The sequence below is a fragment of the Papio anubis genome, chromosome 6 (assembly GCF_008728515.1).
Source record: "Papio anubis isolate 15944 chromosome 6, Panubis1.0, whole genome shotgun sequence".
In the NCBI taxonomy this organism is placed as follows: domain Eukaryota; kingdom Metazoa; phylum Chordata; class Mammalia; order Primates; family Cercopithecidae; genus Papio; species Papio anubis.
The window spans coordinates 152,623,163-152,640,415 of record NC_044981.1 but is presented as its reverse complement, the minus strand read 5'-3'; positions in this window follow the sequence as shown (position 1 = coordinate 152,640,415).

The window sequence follows — 17,253 nt, the reverse complement described above, 5'->3', positions numbered from 1 at the left end:
TTTTGCATTTTAGTAGAGACGGGGTTTCACCATGTTGTCCAGCGTGGTCTCAAACTCCGAGCTTAGGCAATCTGCCTGCCTCAGCCTCCCAAAGTGCTGGGATTATGGGCCTGAGCCACCACGCCCAGCCATATGTACATATTTCGAAACAACATGTACACGATAAATATATGCAGTTATCTTTTGTCAACTTAAAAAATTAATACGGAAAGGAGTATCACTAATGCCTGTAATCCCAGTACTTTGGGAAGCCGAGGTGGGCAAATCACTTGAACCCAGGAGTTTGAGACCAGCCTGGCCAACATGGCAAAACCCCATCTCTACAAAAACTACAAATAAGAGCTGGGCGTGGTGGCATGCGCTTGTGGTCCCACCTACTCGGGAGGTTGAGGTGGGAGGATCGCCTGAACCCAGGGAGATTAAGGCTCCAGTGAGCTTTGATGGCGCCACGGCATTCCAGCCTGGGCAACAGAGGGAGACCCTGTCTCAAAAAAAAAAAAAATTCATTCATTTAAAAAAATACATAATGTTAAAATTTTAAAAAAGAACACAACACGAAAGTAGAGGCACACAGAACCTGCACACCAATTCAGATGCACACATGTGGACACATGCCCACCCGCAGCCCAAAAAATGCTGACAATTATTCTTTAGAAATCACAAAATCTCAAAAACTAGCCTAGTATTTGTATTAATGAATGTCCTGGTCCTCTCTCTAATATTTTTCTCCTACATAACATTGTTTTCTGGATCAGACCTTATCTGAGTTCAACTACCTGTGAATTTTCTGTTATAGAAACCAATATGTTTTCTTTGTTGTTTGAGTTATTCGTGCACAGATATATGAAGAATTCATACTAAGCTTTAAAGATAGATAGACCTACAGTCATGAAGAAAAGCACTTCAAGATTTATCCCAGCTTACAATATACAGAATGATTTGTGCAATCACATACCAGTTTCTTCCAACAGCAGAAAAAACTTAGAATCACTTAATTTTTAGCACTGTGTGATTAAATATCATTGAACTATACAAGAATACATGGGCAAATAAGAATATTTGTAAGGCCAGAACAAGAAAACAAAAACAATATTATTGCCTTTACCAACTATTTAGTAATGAGACCTTAACAGAAAATGCTAATACAGCTTCTTTGATGTGGTTGCCTAGAATTGATTATTGCCAAGTACTGCTTTGTGTCCAGTGGAACAAAGAGATAATCAAAGATGGAAAAAAAAAAAAAGGTAGCAAAAAGTTTGACATAAAACTGTATTTTCTAAAACTTCATTAAGGAAGGGCATTAATAAGAAGCAAATTAAAATCATAACGTGCAGCAAGCATTAGGTAATGTAGGTTTGAGATATAAATGTGCCATGGGAAAACAACAGCGGCTCTTAGAAAATGCCGCACGACTTTCTGCAGTGTGGGCAAACAGTCGTTTTGAAAGTGTGTGAGCTCAGTGGGATTCTGTTTGCAATTATGAAAGAAAGGAGTCAAAACAATAACTGCAGAATATGATTTGGAACGGAGTCCTGCTGGGGTTCATTGTTTTATTACTGCCGGCTAAGGAGCTGAGGCGGCCAAGCACACTAAGTCTTAGCACGTCTTTTATAATTAGGGCTTATTTAATGATGACCTTCTTGGATTTACTTGGAACCATAAAAGAGGAAGGGGACAGAGTGACTTAAGAGGTTTATAAAAACAGTTAATATTTGGGATGGATTTTCTTTATGTCTATTTTAAAAACCAACTTCTCCCATTATTGCTCAGGGAAAATAGGTCCCGTGGCAGAATCACTGGGCTGTGGGCTGGGGCCTCAGAAAGCACCTCTTCCAGGACATGCTTTACACGTAAAGGGACTTGTCAAAGTCCACCCAGTCACCTGGTAGCACAGTGTGTGCAGCTAGCTCTGCATAACTCAAGTAAAAAGGAGAGTTGAGCCTAACGAGGAAAGTGCATGTCTGTTCCAAGCTGTAAAAATTGTGCCTCCCATTTTCCTGCAAATTCATTCTTCAGTTCTCCCAACTTCCCTTCCCTCTTCTACCTGTTCTCACCAGATACCTGAGGATATCATCTTTTTCCCCCCAATTATTTCAATTATAAAAATCAGGTTTATTCTTGCAGAAAAATATATCTCTGTAGATTATACAGTCGAAGAAGGGGTGGCCTGTCTCCCCCACAATCCCACCTCACCATCCTAGCCTAGTGCTGGCTCTCAGCCAGTGTTTACAGGATTTGCTCAGTAAAGGGGCCCTCCCCAGAACCACACTGCCCAGCTGGCCTTACGCTTCCTTGGTTTTTGGTTTGCTAGGGCAGCTTACCAGCTTGCCTTGCCAGGGGACATGATGGTCTTCACTTGCCAATTCAGTTGTCTTTTATGGCACAGCTGTGACCATCTGTCCTTCGTCACAGGCAAAACTTCGCATTCATCCCTTGCATGACTGCCCTTCATCACCTAGCCAGTCGGTCTCAGCTGATCCTAACTTCCTAATGCACCATGAAAATAAACAGTTAGTAGAGAAATTCTACACATTCCCAGCGCTACATCTAACCCCTTTCCTGAGTTTATGCTCGTGTATTTTGTTTTCCCATTGCTATGAAGGACAAACTCCTGTGCTCCTACCTAAGGCCAGCCATACAACCTGTGCACTGGGTCCCCAGCTCCTCTCACATACTCAAGGACATCAATCCTCAGTTGAATCCTTAGTGCCTTTCTTCCCTGCACTTTCCTCCTCTCGACTTGGGATCTCCCAGCAGCCTACAAGAATGTTGTGATCTTAGCATCCTCACTTGATTCCACATCCCTTCAAGCTACTGTCCCTTTTTTCCTGTTCCTTTTTTTAAAAAAATTTTTTTTTGAGACAGAGTCTCGTTCTGTTGCCCAGGCTGGTGTGCAGTGGTATGATCTCAGCTCACTGCAATCTCCGCTTCCCAGGTTCAAACGATTCTCCTGCCTCAGTCTCCCAAGTAACTGGAACTACAGCCATGTGCCGCCACGCATGGCTAATTTTTGTATTTTTAGTAGAGAAAGGGTTTCACCGTGTTGGTCAGGCTGGTCTTGAACTCCTGACCTCGTGATCCGCCCACCTCAGCCTCCCAAAGTGCTGGGATTACAGGTGTGAGCCACTGCACCGAGCCTCCTGTTCCCTTTTAAAGCAAAACTCTCCAAAGAGTTGTAATTCTAATCACTGTGTCTAATTCTTCTTCTTCCATGTTCCCTTGAACCTACACCAGTCAGGCTTTAGCCCATATCGGTGAACTCTACTTTGCCAATTCCTGTAGTGCGCTGTACAGTGAACTCCACTTTGCCAATTCCTGTAGTGTGCTGTACGTCTTCTCATATTTTACCTGTCAGCAGCATTTAAGAAATTAGATCACTTCCTTTCCCTGGAAACTGGGACTCTGTGCTTCCTTGATTTCCTCCTGTCTCACTGGCTGCTTTTTGTCAATGTCTGTCCCTGGATCTTTTCCTTCTTTCTTAGTTTCTTGACATCTCACTGGGAAGTCTGATGGGCACTCAACCTTAATATGTCCAAAACAGATTTTGTGACATTGATCCTGTCCCCAAAGGTGCTCATCTCCCAGTGTCCCATATCTTGGTAATTGGTAACTTTATTTTCTTGGATGTTTAGGCCCCCAACTTTGGAATCTTCATTGATGTCTCTTTTCTGCTCACACTCTACACCTAAGGGTCAAGAAGTCATGCTACCTTACCTCCAAAATGTGCCCCATTCCAACCACTTGTCACCACCATCCTTGCCACCACTCTCTAGTAAAAGCCACTCAGTCACTTATCTGGACTATTTGCGATGGCCTGCCACGGTCACTGCTTTTGTTCTTGATCCCTGACGCCATGTCTATTCTCAACACAATAGCCAGGGTGATCCTCTGACTGTTTGAGAACTGCTGTCTTAGAGAAATTCTCATAAGAGGACATGTACTAGAAACTATTGTTTGTAATAGAGAAAAGTTAGAAACAACCTGTCAATGGATTAATACATTGTGGTATATTCCCAGAGTGGAATACTATGCAATAGGGGAAAATAAAGTAGAGATATCTCCCATAATGAGATCCATATGGGCTATAGGGGAAGACCATGAAACATTGCCATATGAGAAAAGCAATTTAGAAAAGTGTTTAAATAAATATGGTGCCTCTATACAGTGAGATACTAGGCAATCAGTAATAATGAGTTGGTAGAACAATACGTACTAAGTGGAAAGATGTTCAAGATATTAATATTTTACCAAACAGTGAATGGAATAATCTTTTCTATCCAATAGAATGTCTTTTAATAAAAGTATGCACATATATGCTTAACTATATACAGAGTATCTCTGGAAGGACATGCAAGAAACTGATAACTTGTTTTCTCCCAGGGAGTAGAAAAGGAAGGTTGGGTGAAGAAGGGGATATTTATTTTTTACTTTACACCCTTGGGTGCTACAAAATTTTTACATGAGTACATGTATATGTGTATGTGTGCACACACACATATGTACACATACATATATATGGGTTTATTCTGTTGCTCTAAGGTTTGTGTTTCTTTGTGTTTTACCTGTAAAACTTCATCTGTGATATGGTTTGGTTCTGTGTCCCTGCCCAAAACTCATCTTGAATTGTAATCCCCACATGTCAGGGGAGGGGCCTGGTGGGAGGTGATGAAATCATGGGACAGACTTCCCCCTTACTGTTCTCGTGCTAGTGAGTGAGTTCTCACGAGATCCGGTTGTGTAAAAGTGTGTGGCATCTCCCCCTTTGCTGTCTGTCTCTCTCCTGCTCTGCCATTGTGAATATGTGCACCCTTCCCTTGACCTTCTGCCATGATTGTAAGTTTCCTGAGGACTTCTAGCCATGCTTCCTGTTAAGCCTGTGGAACTATGAGTCACTTAAACCTCTTTTCTTTACAAATTACCCAATCTCAAGTAGTTCTTTATAGCAGTGTGAGAACAGACTAATACAATCTGGAATTTTTATTGATAGAAAGAGTAAGGTCACAAGGAGCAGCGGCTCACACCTGTCATTCCAGCACTTTGGGAGACTGAGGCAGGAGGATTACTTAAGGCCAGGAGGTCAAGGCTGCAGTGAACTATGACTGCCACTTCACTCCAGCCTGGGCAACAGAGTGAGATCCGACTCAAAAAAAAAAGGAAAAAGAAAAGAAAAAGGTACGGATACATAGATACATTCCTCTAAATAACTGCCAATTGTCCCAAGACTGTGGAGTGACACTAACCCATTTTTTCTCCATTGATTCAAATGCTGCCTTTATCATATACTACACTGCTATTGCTACTATTTTAATTATTACTCTCATCATGAGGTTTTTAAAACTCAAGTAAATTACCAGTTTAAAAAAATTTCCCTTGGATTTAAATTACAAGGTTATAAAAAAAATCAACCCCAAACCAAGGTACATATGTATATACACATCATCAATTATGTATTAATTTATTTTAACAAAAAATGTGTCTCAAACTATAAAGACATTCAAGCATAAATATTGGCCTTTTCCTTTAAAAAAAAAAAAGTGAAGGAGATCCTGTATTTCTTTTATAGCCCTGTTATTAATCTTGAGAAACTGTGCTCATTGCCTGACTACGTGCTTTCAGTCCACTCTGTGGGGGTGTAATTGTGTGTTTTACAAGCACTCACCTGGATTTATATAGTCATTCTGCAGGAAAGTGCCTCAGAACCAGCATGTGGTTAAGATTGTTCATCTCCCATTTAAATGCTGCTATGTAACATTCCCCAGCTGGGAGGTGGGCTTAGTACTCACAAGAGCTACATCTAAATATTGAAAAGTACCTGGAAATGTTCAGATTTTACTGAGATCTGAGCACTTTTCTTCTTCCCAATGTATTCAAAAGGCAAAGTATTACTCTATTTCTTCTGCCTCTCCAAATAGGATAGTTCTCTGTTCTATGATGAGATTGCACTACAGAGAAACAATTTGTACATTCCATATGATTGATCTATAACTATAATGGTAACAGGAAGAAAATAGCAGCAATAATGGGTAAGCAAATAATTGCAAACTTCTGTTTCCGGGACTATTGCAAGCTCAGTTCCCTGGACATCCCTCCCTCTATAAAACAACTAAAAATTCTAGATGAAATTATCTAAATGAGTAACATTTACATTTAGATGAGTGACAAAATATTGAATTGGAAGTGTTGAGTGAAACACCAAGACATGATAAATATTGGACACAAAGCAAACTTTGGGACAGACCAAGATGAAGACATTCAATGCAAGTGGCCAAGAATACAGGTCACATAGAAGGCACAAAACAGTCTGGTGATGTTCCCCTTGGAACTCCACTGGGAGTGGGTCTACAGAAAGAGTTCCTGGTGAGAGCTGCTGCTACCCTATGAGAGGTGATGACACTTTCTCACCATCAGTCAGAAGAGGAGCTTCAAGAAAACCTCTCAGAGAGATCTTGACACAGGTCCCCTGGAATTGTGAGCCACAGGACAGGTTACCCAGGGTTGAGGAAACTAAAGCAAAGAGGCTAAGGCTCGTGGCCTGGGACAGCAGGGCAGAAAAGGGGGATGCTCTGGCACTGTGATGAACTTGCATTCTAATATTTTATGAAAATGTAAAGCATCTAGAATAGCCAAATATCTTTGGTGAAAAAAACAGATGAAGTGGGAAGACTTATTCTATCTGATTTCAAGAATTATTAAAAAGCAACAGTGTGCATTGGCGTAAAGGCAGATACATAGATCAACTGAACAGAAAGTCTAGAAATATGAGGCCAGGGACAGTGGCCCATGCCTGTAATCCCAGCACTTTGGAAGCCCAAAGTGGGTGAATTGCTTGAGTCCAGGAGTTGGAGACCAGCCTGGCCAACATGGTGAAGCCACATCGCTATTAAAAATACAAAAATTAGCTGGACATGGTGGTGCACGCCTGTAATCCCAGCTACTCAGGAGGCTGAGGCACAACAATCACTTCAACCCCAGAGGTGCAGGTTGCAGTGAAATAGACACATATATGGCCAATTGTCTTTTGACAAAGATTTTGATATTGTTTGTCTCCGTGTCCCCACCCAAATATCATCGTGAATTGTACTCCCATAAATTTCCACATGTTGTGGGAGGGACCTGGTGGGAGAGAATTCAATTATGGGGGTAGTTTCTCCGACACTGTTTTCGTGGTAGTGAATAAGTCTCATGAGATCTCATGGTTTTTTAAGGGGCTTCCACTTTTGCTTCTCTCTCATTCTCTCTTTCCACCACCATGTAAGAAGTGCCTTTTGCCTTCTGCCATGACTGTGAGGCCTCCCCAGCCACATGGAACTGTGAATCCACTAAACCTATTTTCTTCCCTATGTCTTTATTAGCAGCGTGAAAACAGACTAATACAGATGTCGCGACAATTCAATGGATAAAAGATATATTTGCAACATTGGTTATTGGAACATTTGAATAGCCAGATGCCAAAAAGAGAAAAAAGTGAGAAAAAAAAAAAAAAGGGAGAGAGAGAGAATGTCAGCCTGTACCTTACAATGGGAAACTTGCACCATCTATAAAAATTAACTTGAAATGAGGTCAGGCACAATGGCTCATGCCTGTAATCCCAGCACTTTGGAAGCCCAAGGTGGGTGGATTCCTTGAGTCCAGGAGTTGGAGACCAGCCTGGCCAACATGGTGAAGCCATATCTCTACTAACAACACAAAAATTAGCTGGACGTGGTGGCACACGCCTGTAATTCCAGCTACTCTGGAGGCTGAAGCACAAGAATCAGTTCAACCCTGGAGGTGCAGTTTGCAGTAAGCTGAGATCCTGCCACTACACTTCAGCCTGAGTGACAGACCAAGATTCTGTCTCAAAAAAAAAAAAAAAAAAAAAAAAAAGCAAAAATCAGGTTTTTTTTTTGAAATGGATCAAAGACCTAAATGCGAGGTTTAAAATTATAACACTTTAAAAGATAAATGTACTAGTTATCTATTGTTGAGTAACAATGTTACTGCTCAACTGGAGGCACTCATTGGCAGAATTCAGTTTCTCATGGTTTTGGGACTGAAGACTTCAATTATTGCCCTCAGCTCCTAGACACCACCCACACGTTTGCCATGTGTTCCCCAATGCAATCACTTGCTTCCTCAAAGCCAGAGAGAAAGAGAACCCAGCAAGATGGGTGCTAATATCTTATGTAACATAATCATGTAGTCACACATAATCACATACATCCTAACAGCTTTGCCATATTCTACAGCTTAGAAGCAAGCCACAAGCCCTGCTCACACTCAAAGCCAAAAGCAATGGGAGAGTAACTTCAGAAAATATATAGCTCTACTGCACTGATGGGGAGAAATGTACATGACTATACAGATCTTTTGTGTGTTTGTTTAAAAAATAGTCCTACATGGATATTCCTTGTATGCTGCCTCGTATGGCGGTTTCTTTTCCGTGTATGTTTTTATTTCCCTATTTAGGCCGTAAGTTCCTGAAGGATGGGAGTATATTACTTACACCTCGTCAGTTCCAGGGAACCCAGCAGCAGCATCTCACATGTATTCAGTACAAGAAATAGTTGGCTAGAGAGTCAGCTTGGCAGAATGGGAAGTGCATAGGCTTATGGAATCAGGGGAAGTTAAATTCAAATCCCAGCTCTTCCATTTACTAGTTAGGTAAACTAGAGCATTACTTAATATCTGTGATCTTCAGTTTCCTTATATTACCTCATAGTTTTGAGATTAAATGAGATACTGTGTATCAGCTGCCTGTTTCACTAAATAATAGCAATTATTGTTATTTATACATGAGGATAACTAGTAATAAAATATTTTAAATGAGCAAGCTTAACATTAGACGACAACTGAAGCAGCGTTCTGTGACGGGTATCATCAGGAATCCTTTTGACAGCTGCTCCCCTGGCTAAGAACAGCCCCTTCCAGGTGTGCACCCTCTAGAGTGCCCCAGAAACAATGCTTTGCCAACTACCTTCTGCAAACCGTCTTTTCACTTGAACAAACTTCCTCCAAACAAACCCGATTAATTACTGAATAAAATACACCAGGGCGTGTCCTCGGATCACAATATTTCTGCCACAAGAGGGCACAATGTGACTGTGCATACTGTAGTTTCTTAAAAATTACAATCCTAAAAGTTCATATTCATTACAGGATACACTGTGTTCCAGTAACTGTTTTTATTTATTTGAATATTGTTTTCTATATACTTAAATTAATTTTATTTCTTAAGGCAAGAATAATGGAGAGCAGGAAATTTCAATTTCCTTGTGGAAAATTGTTCTCAGGCTATAACTGGTTAAGTACAAACGTAACATCATTATTTTCTGTTTAAAATACTGTGATTCATCTGCTTTCTGGGAGTCATTTCCTGTAGGGTCTTAAGAGGCTTTCTAGCTCCAAATTACTCTACATTCCTAGTTCTTGTCATGTTTCCTGCAGGCCATCAGGTTCATGGATTTTATTACAGCCTTGCAAATTAGTAGAAAATATTTACTAGCCCATAAATATTTTATCAGCTTCATCTTGCTCCTGGGGGCAGATTGGTAATGAAATCGCTGAAAGCACTATTATTCATAACTTACTCAGTTATAAAACTAACGATTGTTACGCAACCAGTTTCTAGCTTTTTTTCCCCCTTCTCCTTGGGAAGGGTGTGCATGTCTAGTGGATGTGGCCAAATAAACCTGTTGCCCAACATCACATGCAAACCATGGCATGGATGGCAAGAGTGATACATACACAGTCTGGTTTCATTGACAAATGGAAGTCACCCTCTGCTAGGACCTGAATATTTGTGTCCCCCCTCAAATTCGTATTTTGAAATCCTAACACTCAAAATGATGGTATTAGGAGGTAGAGCCTTTGGGAGGTTGTTAGGTAATAAAGAGCCCTCCTGAATGGGATTAGTGTCCCCATAAAACAGGCCCCAAGAGACCCCTCACCCCTTCTGCCTTGGACCCCTCACCCCTTCTGCCTTGGGAGGTTACAGTGAGAATGTGGCCATCTATGAGGATTAGGGCCGTAACCAGACACCGAACCTGCTGGCACCTTGATCTTGGGAGTACCAGCCTCCAGAACTGTGAGAAATAAATTTCTGTTGTTTGTAAGCCCCCTAGTCTATGGTATTTTGTTATGACAGCCTGAACTAAGATACGTTCCTTTGAGAAGTCCTGCTGGCAACAATACTCATCCCCTGTTTGAGAGAATTACTGGCCAGAACACGCCTGTTTCCTCCTCCTCCTCCTCCTCCTTATCCCCCCAACCCATTTCCCGGACACCTAGTGGGAGACTGGGCAGAACTTGTTACACTGTTTTACAAACATTTCTATCTCTGGGCTGGAGATGGATGTTTCTGTGCTCAGGAAGCTGGTGTGCTTCTGATATGGTACAGTTGTCCAAGTCACTGTCCATCTGTCTCTTTTTGCAAAGTCACATGTTTCTTTGTGGTGGCCATATCCATTTCAACTTAGACTTTATGTTCCATGCCAGCCTCCACCTGGCTAAGGGGAAGTGCCCTTCCCCTTATACTTTGGGGGTGCCTGCCTTTTTCTGGAAGAATAGCTGTGGGTCAGCATCCTTCTTCACACATTATGTCTATGCCCCCCTCCAACTGAGCCACAATTAGAACAGGATGGCAAATGAACTATACAGTTATTAATAGTGAAAGCAAATGTGCCACACAAGAGAAGCAGCCCCCTGTAAGCAAGAGGGTGGGTGAGGACAACAGTGGAGAAGAGAAAGCTTTTCCCTCCACCATCAGCTCCCCTCCCCTCTTAGTTTAAACTCTGAGGAAGTGTGTGGGACCCTGATCTGCCCCATTATTGAGCCCTGTCCCATAAACAAAGGAAATCGGTGAGGATCAGCGGAGACAGGGCAGCAGCAGGATGGGGCAGCTGAAACCAGGATTCCCAGGGGGCAAATGTGCCTGAGGCTGCTGACAACTTGAACTTCAAGACAGATTTCAGGAAATGTTTTCCCCATGGCTGTACTGAGAGAGGTTAATAGATGTCCTGTGAAAACAGAGTTCCACAAAATGTCTTTGTCACAGGACTTCTTGGAGCCTTTAATATGCCAAAACTCTTATCTCCCAAAGGGAGGTATTATTTTAACCACAAAACTTGTTTTTGAAATAGTGTCATACAAACCTACTGTTTTGAGTTACGTCTATGGGAACTATTTTTCTAATTATCTAATTTGGACCAATTATTCTAAAAGCAACAATCACAATGTGCTGTTCCCTTACTAAATAAGAGCAAAATGTGTTTAGTCATGTGTGATGAAGAATAAGACGGAGGAGTACTTTGGGGAGGGTTGTTGGGGGATTGGAGGCGGCATTGTCACTATAGATTTACAAATCCCTAGAGTCTCTGTGAAGGGTACAAAGCTTGTCTGTTATCCGGGTATATCTTTATTTCAACATGTAACCACCCAGTGAATTCTTCTTGCCCACTGCCCAGATAAAGCTGACTTACCAAGGCAGGGGAATTGCAATAGAGGAAGAGTTTAATACACATAGAGTCAGCTACATAGGAGACCAAAGTTTTATTATTACTCAAATCAGCCTCCCAGGAAATTTGGAGGCTATGGTTTCTCAAGGAGAGTTTGGCAGTCGGGGGCTAGGGAATGGGTGCTGCTGATTGGTTGGGGACGTGCTCACTGGGGTATAGAAAACGGTCCTTTTGCTCCGAGTCCACTTCTGGGTGGGGCCACAGGACAGGGTGAGTCATGAGTCTCGGGTCCAGGTGGAGTCATCCGGTCATCAGACATGCAAAAGTTTGGAAAAACATCTCAAAAGTTCTACAATAGTGATGTTATTTATAGGAGTAATTGGGGAAGTTACAAAGCTTGTGACCTCTGGAACAATGGCTGATAATCCTTTGTGCCTACATTTTAGCAGAATTCAAGTCCCTCTCGTAATCCTAAACTTGTGACCTTTTATTAGTTTTATAAAGGCAGTTTTATTTTGGGAAGAGTTATTATCATTTAAACTATAAAATTCTCCCAGAGTTAGCTTGGCCCATGCCCAGGAATGACTGGGGCAGTTTGGAGGTTAAAGGTAAGAGGAAGTTGGTCAGGTCAGATCTTTTTCACTGTCATAATTTTCTAACTGTTATAAGTTTTGCAAAGGCAGTTTCTTTTCTTTTTTTTTTTTTTTTTTGAGACCGAGTCTCGCTCTGTCGCCCGGGCTGGAGTGCAGTGGCCGGATCTCAGCTCACTGCAAGCTCCGCCTCCCGGGTTTACGCCATTCTCCTGCCTCAGCCTCCCGAGTAGCTGGGCCTACAGGCGCCCGCCACCTCGCCCGGCTAAGTTTTTGAATTTTTAGTAGAGACGGGGTTTCACTGTGTTAGCCAGTATGGTCTCGATCTCCTGACCTCATGATCCGCCCGTCTCGGCCTCCCAAAGTGCTGGGATTACAGGCTTGAGCCACCGCGCCCGGCCGCAAAGGCAGTTTCTAACAAGCTTGCAGTGCTTCCCTGGCGTCACCTTGTAAGAATTCCCAAGTTTGTCAGGTGTGGTGGCTCAGGCCTGTAATTCCAGCACTTTGGGAGGCTGAGGTGGGAGCATCGCTTGAACCCAAGAGTTTAAGACAAGCTTGGGTAACATGGCGAAACCCCATCTCTACTAAAAATACAAAAATTACCTGGGTGTGGTGGTGCATTCCTGTCACCTGAGCTATTGGGAAGCTGATGTGGGAGAATCACCTGAGCCTGGGGAGCAAGAGGCTGCAGTGAGCTGTGAGCTGTGATCATGCCACTGCACTTCAGCCTGGCTGGCAGAGTGAGACCTTGTCTTAAAAAAAAAAAAAAAAAAAAAAAAAAAATCCCAAGTCCTAGAAACTGGTTTAGAGGTGGCCCAGCCTATGGTGTGATGGATGGGTAAATGAAGGGAGAGGCTCATGTTCGTTAGGCGGGATTTGAATGTCTGAGATCTCAGGGAGACATACCCAGCCCCTGTGTCTTCTTAGTGAGGTATAAGAAGCTATCTTTTCCAGAAGTCACAGGCTAGACGACTCCCCCATAAGTAAAATCAATACAAGTTGATGACCTGAAAGAACAGAAATTGATTAAAAGGAGGCAAATTGTAGGCAAATAAAATTCCAGTAAAACCTGGTATAACATGTAACTTGATGGTGCTACCATGGTCTTAAACAGTAGGAGTTGCTATGGTAACACTCAGCACAAGAGTGCTGAAAAACATTTTGGCTGGTTCCTTTCGCAGGCTGGGGAGTGGTTTTCACTCATGTGCAGTGTGTCCCTGAGCCCTGCTGATCTTGCTTGCTTGGGACCATGAGGATAATGAGAAATGGCAGCATCCTCAGAGCACGTCCAAGGACAAGGGGATTGGAAAGCATTGTCTTCTGAATTCCTAAGAGAGGAAGGCAAACAATCGATGTTCAGGGCTGTGGAATAGACAGCAATAATCACTACATCAATATCTAATTCTGCCCATGTCATCTAGCCACAAACCATCAACACTGTGCACCTATAGAAGCTTCCTCTAGAGCGTCCTGTGTGAATACCTGGGTCCAGTTGGCCCAGAAGGATTCTGGCCTGGGACCAAATTCGGCCATCTACCCTGAGAGACCAAAGTCTGAATTCAAAACCAAAAACCAGAAACTGAAGAAAGGAAGAAAAAAACAACAACCCTTAGTCTCCTCAGAAACCTAGGGAAAGGGAGGAGGTGCATACCAATACCCATGGCCACACGGAGAGAGGACTTTAATGGCCTGAGAAAAAATGTGCCATTGTAAGTGGAGAAGAAAACAGCTATTGTCTAACACTTAAAAAAAAAAAAAAACTGTATAAACAGCTAACAGCTGTTTTTCAGCCTTTGCTTTTTAGAGCAAAAGCCAATAAAAAAAGAAGACATGTGCCTTCAAATGTGGTTTTTGTTCAAAGCCCAGATTTTCTACAACTAATTTACAACCCAGAAGTAGACCCTGTTTCAGATAGTTATGCTTTGAAGAATAGAGAAAACTACAAAGTTCAGTAGAATGCCACAGGCCCAGATGGAGGTTCAGCCAGACAGACTTTGCTGTACCACGGAAAGACTTTGCTGACTTGATGGACAAGTCAGCGGTGATTTCAGTGTTAAAAAACAGAAACCAGAACTCTCAAACCTCACCTCAATAAGTGGACAACGAAAGGAAAAAACAGCAATTTTGCATGCAAAAGTAGGAAACAAGGTGCATCTCTCTGAGACGCTGTTGCTTGATTGATTTCAGCACGCCTAGCTACAATGATCATGAAAGGAGTAAATAATACAGTCCATACATTGTCCACATGTAAAAGCCACCTGATAAGACTATGAGGACTCTAATGGGCATCCATATTGTAAATAAGGAAATTATAGGAGTCTCTCAAAAGGGATATTTGTACACAAAATTACTAGTTAAATTCTGCAATTATGAAGCCAGAAGGATAATAGTGAGGCAAGGCCCTTGTTATAAACAGAGACACAGAGATGATCCCATACTTATTCCCTCCCAGCACCTCTGTTCATGCTGTTTCCTCCACCCTGAGTACCAGCTTCAGGCCTTTAAAGGAAATCCTACGCTTACTCTGGGTATCAGTTCTTCACCCATCTCTACCTTTGTATTACGTATAGGACATTTAGATGATACATCTGTAGATATAGACATAGATAGACAGATGTAGACAGAGAAAGAGAGACAGAGAGAGCTTTGAAATGTGCTCTAGTTCTTTCCTATGTCTATGTCTTATTGTTCCTAAGGTTTCGAAGGGTGGGCTACACCTACTTGTGCCTGTCTAATTCTTGCTGTTGTGTTCATATGCCTTGAACATTACGAACACCTGCCGTCCATTCTCACTTTTCTGACAAAACTGACCCTCTGAAGGCCTCCTGCTATAATTCTACCACATTCTGGATACAACATGTTTTTAATGCACTGCTGGGCTTGCAGCAATGGCAAACAAACTCTCCAAACAAAGAAACAATGGCAGTGAGCTGAAATCCAGGAAAGAGCTAAAAGGCAAGTGTGGGATAAAATCTGACACTAAGCCCCAAGCCCATTGCAAGGTGCAAAAGCCAACTTCAAGTCTCCCACTATAAACCATGACCCTTGAAGGAGGCTCAACCAGTCCTCTGGGCCATGGAAGAAGCAAGTGACAACCTCTTCTGAAGTAAATAACTTCAATTTAGGCCCCCAAGACTCCCAGTGATCAAGCACAATGTATTCAGGATCAAAGACCACCACCAAACAGCAAGAGAATAAGCCAGCATATGAAAGAAAAAGCAAAAATAATAAACAATAAATGTATACTCCCAAGCCTTTGGTATTAGAATTATTAAATGCAAAATAGTGCATTTTAAATGCAAAATTGTGCATACCAAGGGTTGTATAGGAAATATTTAAAGAAATCCAAGATGAGATCATAAATGTGTGGAAGTAACTCAGATACTATGAAATATGACCAGGCAGATTTGGAAAAGAGCCAAGTAAAACATTTATAAATGAAAAACATAATTGTTGACATTAAAAACTCAATGACCAAATAAGAAACAAATGAAAAGAGAATTATTTAACTAATGTATCTGAAGAAATTACCTGGAATATAATACAAAGAGACAGGAACATAGAACATAAAAGAGGGGTTAAGACATAGAGGATAGAATAAGATTTAATGTAATAGGAGTGGCAGAAAAGACTAGAGAAAATAGATGAAAAACCAATATTAAAAAAGATAATAAATGAGAATTTCCAGAACTGATAAGAGATGGGTTCCCAGATACAGAAAGTTAAACCACCCTTGCAAAAATTACAACAGTGAGAAAATTATGACCATGAAAGAGATCTGACCTGACTCCATCCTGCATTTAACCTCCAACCTGCCCCTCTTCCTCCCTGGTTATAGGCTGAACTAACTTTGGGAGGAATTTTGTTTATAGTTTGAAACAAAGATGATAACAAACCCTCCCGGCAACAAACCCCCTCCTTGCGTGGGGACCAGACTGCCTTTGTAAAACTAACAAATTAACCACAAGATTAGAAATTATGACTCAGGAGTTATATAGCCAGAGGGCACAAGATTCCTAACCTTAATTGCTTTTGTGAATAACATTAATACTGTAAAACCTAAGATTGGTGTTTGGGATATTTTTCAGACTCTGCACTCTGATGGATCCAGTGGCGCCACCCAGACTGGTAAACTGGCTCCTCTGGTCTTGTGGCCACCATCCAAGAGCTGACTCAGAGCAAGCGGACAGCCTGGACTCCCTGTGATTTCATCCTCAACTCAACCAATCAGCACTCCCCATTCCCTAGCCCCCTGCCTGCAAGACTGTGTTTCAGGGAGGCTAATGTGAGTTATAATAAAACTCCAGTCTTCCATTTAGCTTGCTGTATGTGTATTAAACTCTTCCATTCAGCCAACTCTGCATGAATTAAACTCTTTCTCCATTGCAATTCTCCTGTCTTGATAAATTGGCTCTATCTGGGCAGCAGGCAAGAAGAACTTACTAGGCAGTTACAGATGCACACCATATACCATGCAGGATAAATTTTTAAAAGTGTACACCCAGTCTGCAAAAAGCAGTAATAAAACTGCAGAATGCTAAACTCAAAAAGATCTTAAAGCAGAAAAACGATAGATCATCTACAAAGAAACAACAATTAGATTATTGCAACATACCTTTATACAGCAACAGAAACTAGACAATTGTGGAACAATATATTCAAAGTGATAAGAGAAAATAACTGAGAATTGCATGTGCAGCAAAACTACTTAAAAAAAAAATAGGGGAACAGATGGCCAGGCACAGTGGTGCACACCAGTAATCCCAGCACTTTGGGAGTCTCAGGCAGGTGGATCATTTGAGGTAAGGAGTTCAAGACCAGCCTGGCCAACATGGTGAAACCCCATCTCTACTAAAAATATACAAATTCGCCAGGTGTGGTGCGCACCTGTAATCCCAGCTACTCAGGAGGCTGAGGCAGGAGAATCGCTTGAACCTGGGAGGTGGAGGCTGCAGTGAGCCGAGATCACGCCATTGCACTCCAGCCTAGGCGACAGAGGGAGTCTCTGTCTCAAAAATAATAATAATAATAATAAATAGGGGAAAAGGTATACAAACTTATTTAATGTGTACACATGGGGACGTTCAGGATGAAGACCCATCTTCTCAATGTGGTACAGCAGCTTACATGCCGTCTTGAGGTTACAGAAAGAATGGGGCCTTGAATCTGGGTAGAATGCGTTATGTGAATGGGGAGGAGAAGAATTGTATTGAGGGGCAATAAATGAT